This window comes from Rattus norvegicus, chromosome 13 (genome assembly GCF_021556685.1).
Source record: "Rattus norvegicus strain SHRSP/BbbUtx chromosome 13, alternate assembly SHRSP_T2T, whole genome shotgun sequence".
Lineage (NCBI taxonomy): Eukaryota > Metazoa > Chordata > Mammalia > Rodentia > Muridae > Rattus > Rattus norvegicus.
The window spans coordinates 33,524,020-33,530,440 of record NC_141546.1 but is presented as its reverse complement, the minus strand read 5'-3'; the positions used below and the strand labels follow the sequence as shown (position 1 = coordinate 33,530,440).

Genomic DNA, 6,421 nt, shown 5'->3' with positions numbered 1-6,421 from the left:
TTTGTTTTACTTAGCACTGTGTAGGAAATGTTTTTCATTTTTATGTGTTTGGGTATTTTGCCTGAGTATATGATGTGTCCCACATGCATGCAATGCCTGCCGAGGCCACAAGTGGGTGCCAGATCACTTGGAACTAGAGTTACAGCTGGTTATGAAGCATCATATGGATTTTGGGAATCCAACCCTGGTCCTCTAGAATAGCAGTCGGGTGTTCTTAAGTGCTGAGCCATCTTTCAAGCCCTATGCAGAAGATATTTTGTCCTTGTAACAAACTTTCTACAAGCTTCGAAGGCAACGCTAACTATTGAAGTGATGTTGACTGATTTAGACAGTCATTGTTTCTTTTCCTGTTGCTGTCTTAAGGGACAAAGGGTTTGTTCTGGCTTCTAGTTCAAGGGCACAGTCATCATGGAGGTTAAGGTGGCAGGAGCGTGAGGCACCTGGCCATATCCCATTCACGATCAAGCAGAGGGGGAATGAGTGCTATAGCTGTGCTGTGCAGCTCTCTTACTCCACTGACACAGTCTAGGATCTTAACGCAGGGAATGTTGCCACCCACAGTGGGCCTTCTTACCTGAATTAATGCAGTCAAGATAATTTCCCACAGACATGCCCAGAGGTCTATCTCCTAGGTGATTCTTGAGTCTGTTAAGCTGACAGTGCTAATCATCACAATCATTTATTGTTAGAGAAGCTTATTTAAAACTCTTTAGAGCTGGACATGGTGGTAAACGCCTTTGATCTCAGCAATTAGAAGGCAGAGGCAGGTGGATCTCTGAATTCAAGGCCAGCCAAGGACAACATAGTGAGACCCTGTCTCCAAAAACATTATTATATTTATTTCTTTTGTGGGGAAGCACATGCATGATGCAGAACGTGTGTGGAAACCAGAGGACAACCAGAGTTGTTTTTCTCTTTCCATTGTGTGGGTCCTAGGGAACAAACAGATCAGCCTTAGCAGTTAGCATTTTTACCTTCTGACACATCTTCCAACTCTCCAAAACCAATTTTTAATGACTATGTTGTTAAGATCTCTAGATGTCCTTTCTTGGTTTGTGTGTACAGGGGCAGATTTATTGGCACCATCTCAGATATCCACCACTGGGATTACAGCACTGACTTATCATGATTGTGATGGGGTTCTGACTCAGGTCCTCAGGTGAGCATCGCAAACACATTATCTATCATGCCCTCTCCCCATCAGCAACTTGTTTTGACCCATCCTCACTGTCCTCCCCTCTCCTCACTCTCCTCTCCACTCCTCACTCTCCTCCCCCTCCTCCCCCCTCCTTCCCCTCCTCTCCCTTCCTCTCCCTCCTCCCCCCTCCTCACTCTCCTGCCCCTCCTCCCCCCTCTTTCCCCTCCTTCCCCCTCATCTCCCTCCTCTCTCCTCCTTCCCCTCCTCTCCCCTCCTTTCCCTCCTCCTCCCTCCTCCCCCTCCTCACTCTCCTTCTTCTCCTTGTTGTCTTTTTCTTTTAGGTAAGATCTCACCGTGTAACCAGGACTGGCCCTGAGCTCTCACATTTGCCTGCCTCCGTCTCCTGAGTGCGGGCTAAAAATGGGCAACACCGTGACTGGCTCCTCTTCAGTTTGGCAGCTTTGTTACCCTAAGATTCAGTCCCCCTTGAAGTAGCAGCTATGGGGAGGGCTACCAGTTACTTACAGAAGGACTTCATGCAGGTTCTCCAAAGACATCACCAGCAGGTTGTAAACAATATTGATGTTCAGGGGCATGGGGGAAGGGTGTTTGTTGCCTATGGGTTCTGTACCAGCAGGTGGGAAGCCATGGACAGTGAGATCCCTTAGGGTGTCTCTTCATCACCCTGGCTGTTTGGCTGTCCACAGGCTCATTACATCCTCGCCATGGTCTGCAAGAGTCATTGATAGTCGGCTTTTAATTTTCCCCAGAGAAAGAAACTGGGGCCAAAGAACTAAAAGCAACTTGCGGAAGTTCCTACAGCTCAGCTGTGGGGCTTATGCTGACCCTGAAACCCAGCACCCTTCCCACCGCCCAGTTCTTTTCCTTTCTTGGTACCTCCATTATTAGACCACCTGGATATTCTTAGCTAACAATGGACGACATAAATAAATGCACGGTCATTTCCCCACATTTCCGCACAGGTCCCCTGCAGATGGCCAAGCCTTTCTCTGAACACAGCTTGAAAAGGCACCGTGCAGAATGGAAAGACAGGATCAGCATTAATCATCCCAGAACAGCTCAGACCAGCTTTGCAGGGGAGAAGTGGGCTGCAGGGAAGATTGGCAGCTGGGGACCTGCTGTCAAGAGACTCCGGGGTGGAGGCTTCTGCTAGGTTAAGGAGCCAGTGTTTGGACTCAGTTCCCAAGGGTGTACACTGTCTGCTGTTCTCCCCTGCAGAGACCAGACTGAAGTCCCAAGCAAGGCAGTCCCTAGGCCAAAGTCCAGAAGATGGAAGGGGCGGGGGAGGGGTGAAGGGGGGAGGGGGAGCCTATAAGGCTGCTGAGTGTTGTCCATGTGTTTACCGAGGAAGAGCCAAAATAAATCCTATACTATCATTTGAGCCTCAGCTGTTCCCCAAAGCCCATATGCTAAAAGTTTGGTCACCAAGGTATGGCACAGTTGGGAGCACAAGCCTAGTGGGAGGAAGTGAGGCTATTGGAGGCATGCCCTCGGTTAACACATTGGAACCCCAATCACTCCTCTCTCCCCTCCTTCCTGGCCACCACGAGGCAAACAATCCTCTTCTACCGCTGTCCTTTGTGATGTACTGTGTTGTCACAGACCCAAAGAAACGGAGCCAAGCAACCGCGCACCAATCTTCAGAAACCGGGGCCGAAACAGATTTTTCTTTCTTATCAGTTATTATCTAAGATGTTTTGCCCAGTTTTACATTCTAGGGTGGTTGGCAGGAGATGCCCCCCTTAGTTTTTTCTTCCACAAGATTTGGGAGATAGCATGGCTTAGTCTACTTGCTATGCAAGTATGAGGACCTGAGTTTGAGACACACACACACACACACACACACACACATCACTCAAGTAAAAGGCCAGTGTACACAGTGCACACCTGTAATCCCAATGGTGGAAAGATGGGAGACAGAGATGGGTGGATCCCTAGGGGCTTGTTAGTCAGCTAGGCCAGCTATTTGGTGACGTTTCAGAGCAACGAGAGACTTTGTCTCAAACAAAAAGTGGGAATGGTCCCAAGGAACAGCGCCTGAGACAGTCCTTACACCCCTTCACATACACACATGAGCACATACACAGTCGAGAGAAGACAATTACAAACAAGAAACAAAGAGGCTGGGGTGGGGGTAGCACAGTGGTTAAGGGATGTATTGCTTTCTCAGAAGACCAGATTCCTGTTCCTGTTCCTACCAGAAACAAACAGCCTGTAACTCCAGCTCTAGGGGCATGTGATACCAGGCTTCTGCTGGCACCTGCACTCACCCATGTCTCTCTCTCTCTGTGTCTCTGTCTCTGTCTCTGTCTCTGTCTCTGTCTCTCTCTCTCTAATTCTGTCTATCTCTCACAGAGAGGGAGGGAAGGGAGAGGGAGAGAGAGAGAGAGATTAAAAATAAATATTAAAAGAGTTGGAGTAGGAGCCATCCCAGGCACCTGGGGAGAAAGGCAGGACAAAGCTCAGAGCAAACACAACACAACCAATCTGCCTGTAAGTCAGACTTGGGGCGGTTTGCAAAGTGTATTTCCCATTCGGTTCTCAGACATACAGGCCAACCATTGTTCTCAGAAAGCAGCAACTGCTTCTAGGGAGTGTTCAGCATCTGGGTGTGACGCTGGGGAAGCTGGTTTTCCATGGAAGACATGAGGCCATTCTTTGAAGAAGACATAGGAAGTCCTGGATAGGGTACTTGCTTTCCACTGCTCCCCAAAATTAAACACCCCAGATTCAGTGACTTCCCACAACGCAGTTTATGTTTGGTCTCCTGGGCCACAGGAGATGCAGGGACAGGTCCATTTCCTCGTGAGCTGAATTCAGTTCCATGATGCTGAAGCATCCTTTTCCTGTGGGCTGTCAGCCCCTGGGGCGGGTTCTTAGCTGCATCTTAGAGACATCTCTCTGGTCCTCGAACTTTCCAGAAACAGCAACAGGCCCCGTCTCACGCTACCAAGTCTGTATCTCTTCTTTTGCCACACCTCTGCCTGCGACCACAGCCAGCCATGGTTCTTTAGCTTTCTGCCCGACTTGCTTTATTTGTGCAGGCATATGTGTGTGTGCGTGTGTGCATGCAAATGTATGCCCGTGGGTGTCCTCTACTTTATTATTTTTTGTGTTTGTCTACTATTAAACTTGTTTTGCATTGCATTCGAGTAACTTGTGAGAGTTCACTATTAGATCAAAATGCAGAACTCTAATGCCAGAAAAATGTTTATCAATAAAATAAAGTTGACATTGCTGTCTGGTGAGAACTGTAGCCTTCAATGCTACAGGAGAAGATTTACGTTTTATTCTACCTTATTTTTTTTATACACACATAGATTTTTCTTGGATATATACATGTGATATGCATTTGTGTATGTCTGCGCGCTCAAGTTCATGGACATGTGGAGATCAGAAGTCAACTGCAGGCATTAGTACATGCCTTCTCTACCATGTGGATTCTGGGAATCAGACTCAGGTTGATGATCCTTCTTACTTGTAGAGGGCCGCTTTAACATTCGCCACCACAAGATGGCGCTGGCTTCCACTGCGCCCCACGTGGAAGGCCAGGATAGCCTCCGCCATTACAAGATGGCCCTGGCCTCCGCCGCGCCAGCCGACTTCCTTTCAGGAAGTTAACTGTGTGCGCATGTGCAAGAGTGCCTTCATGCCAGGTCTTTGCCCACTCCAGGGTGTGCCTAATGAGATCATGGGTAAGCGACCAATCATGTGTGGATGCGCCACGCTAGGGTGTATATAAGCCGCGCCATGCGGGCGCGCGGGGCTCTCCCTAAGATTTCAATAAAAGGTTTGGCTGCCGCAAGGATTCGTATGTCCCCGCGTGTTTTCTTGCTGGCGAGAGGTCGCGCGTGGGACACTTACTGGTCTTTCTTTGGGGATAAGTTTTCTCATTGCTTGCTGATTGAGCTAAACTGGCTAGCCGCCAGTCCCAGCGATTCTCCTGTTGCTGTTCCTGCACTGAGATTACAGGCACATGTCATCATACCCTGTTTTCAAGAGGGACTTTGTGTGTTTTGTGTGTGTGTTTTGTGTGTGTGTTTTGTGTGTGTGTGTTTATGTGTGTGTGTATATATATATGTATATATATGTATGCATGTGTTTATATGTGTGTGAATGTTTTTGTGTGAATGTGTTTATGTGTGTATGCATGTGTATATGTTTATATGTATGTGTGTATATGTGATGTGTATTTGTGAATATGTGTATGTATGTATATGTAGGTGTACGTGTGTGTAATTGTGTGTGTATATATATGTTTGTGTATGTGTGTATATGTGTGTATATGTGCACATGTGTATGTATGTGTGTATGTGTAGGTTATATATATATATGTGAATGTGTGAATATGTGTGTGTATATGTATGTGCATATGTGTGCCTATGTGTATTATGTATGTTTGTGTGTGCTCATGTGTTGGTACACATACATATGTGTGCATGTATGTGGATGCCAATGACAGGTATCGTCCTTCCTGACTCTCCACCTTATTTCACTGAACCAGAACCTCATCAGTTCAGCACGCTGGCCAGCAAGCGCCGGGGACCGTCCTGTGCTTTCACAGTGGAGTTGTGAACACATGCCACCATGCCACGCCTTTTCTATGTGTGTTGGGGATCTGAACTCAGGTCCTAATGTTTGCACAGAACACATTTTACTGACTGAGCCACCTCCCCAGCTCCTGTGCGATTCAGTGGAGCCTACCTGGATACACTTCTTGTGTGAAAATCCTAACTTAATTGCATCCACAGAGTCCCTTTTGCAGGTTACAAATTCATATCAGGGAATCGGAAAGTGGACGTTCTTAGGGCCCTGTTACTCTGCCTTCTGTAGTTAGATCAGGCTGTGAGATTTGCTCATCTTCCATGAGATGTTACATGCAGTAATAAATGTCGACTAGACCAATCACGTGACAGGGTGTAGTGAGCTAGAGCTAAAGCAAGTGCCAGCTGGCATTATACAAGCAAGGCAAAGTGCTGTCCCCAGCAGCTTGCGTCAAGCCGTCCGTCAGATGCATGGTTTGGGAATGCAGTTCTGCAGGTGAGTGTGTAAAGCATCATTGTAAGACCTGACACAAATGGACGTGCTTGGTTTGCCTTCAGGGCTCTGTCTTTTCCAGGCACCATTAGGAACCCTGTGGAGCTGTGTGAACGTCATTTGCCAAGTCTCCCAGCCAGCGTGGACTAGTTCAATGGTTCTCACGCTTCCTAATGCAGTTTAATACAGTTCTGCAGTTTAATACAGTTCTGCATCTGTGGTAAC

At 47.5% G+C, this 6,421-nt stretch overlaps 2 long non-coding RNA genes across 2 annotated transcripts; one reads left to right on the top strand and one right to left on the bottom strand.

Moving 5' to 3' along the window:
• Positions 1–735: 735 nt before the first annotated feature.
• Positions 736–1,700, top strand: LOC120096199 (uncharacterized). The gene is made up of 3 exons (XR_015635860.1): positions 736–805; positions 1,066–1,159; positions 1,480–1,700. It is a non-coding gene; the product is annotated as an uncharacterized LOC120096199 (long non-coding RNA).
• LOC134481620 (uncharacterized) lies at positions 812–2,126 on the bottom strand. The gene is made up of 2 exons (XR_015635861.1): positions 1,664–2,126; positions 812–932 (listed from the first exon to the last, which is right to left on the bottom strand). It is a non-coding gene; the product is annotated as an uncharacterized LOC134481620 (long non-coding RNA).
• Between the last annotated feature and the right edge of the window lie 4,295 nt (positions 2,127–6,421).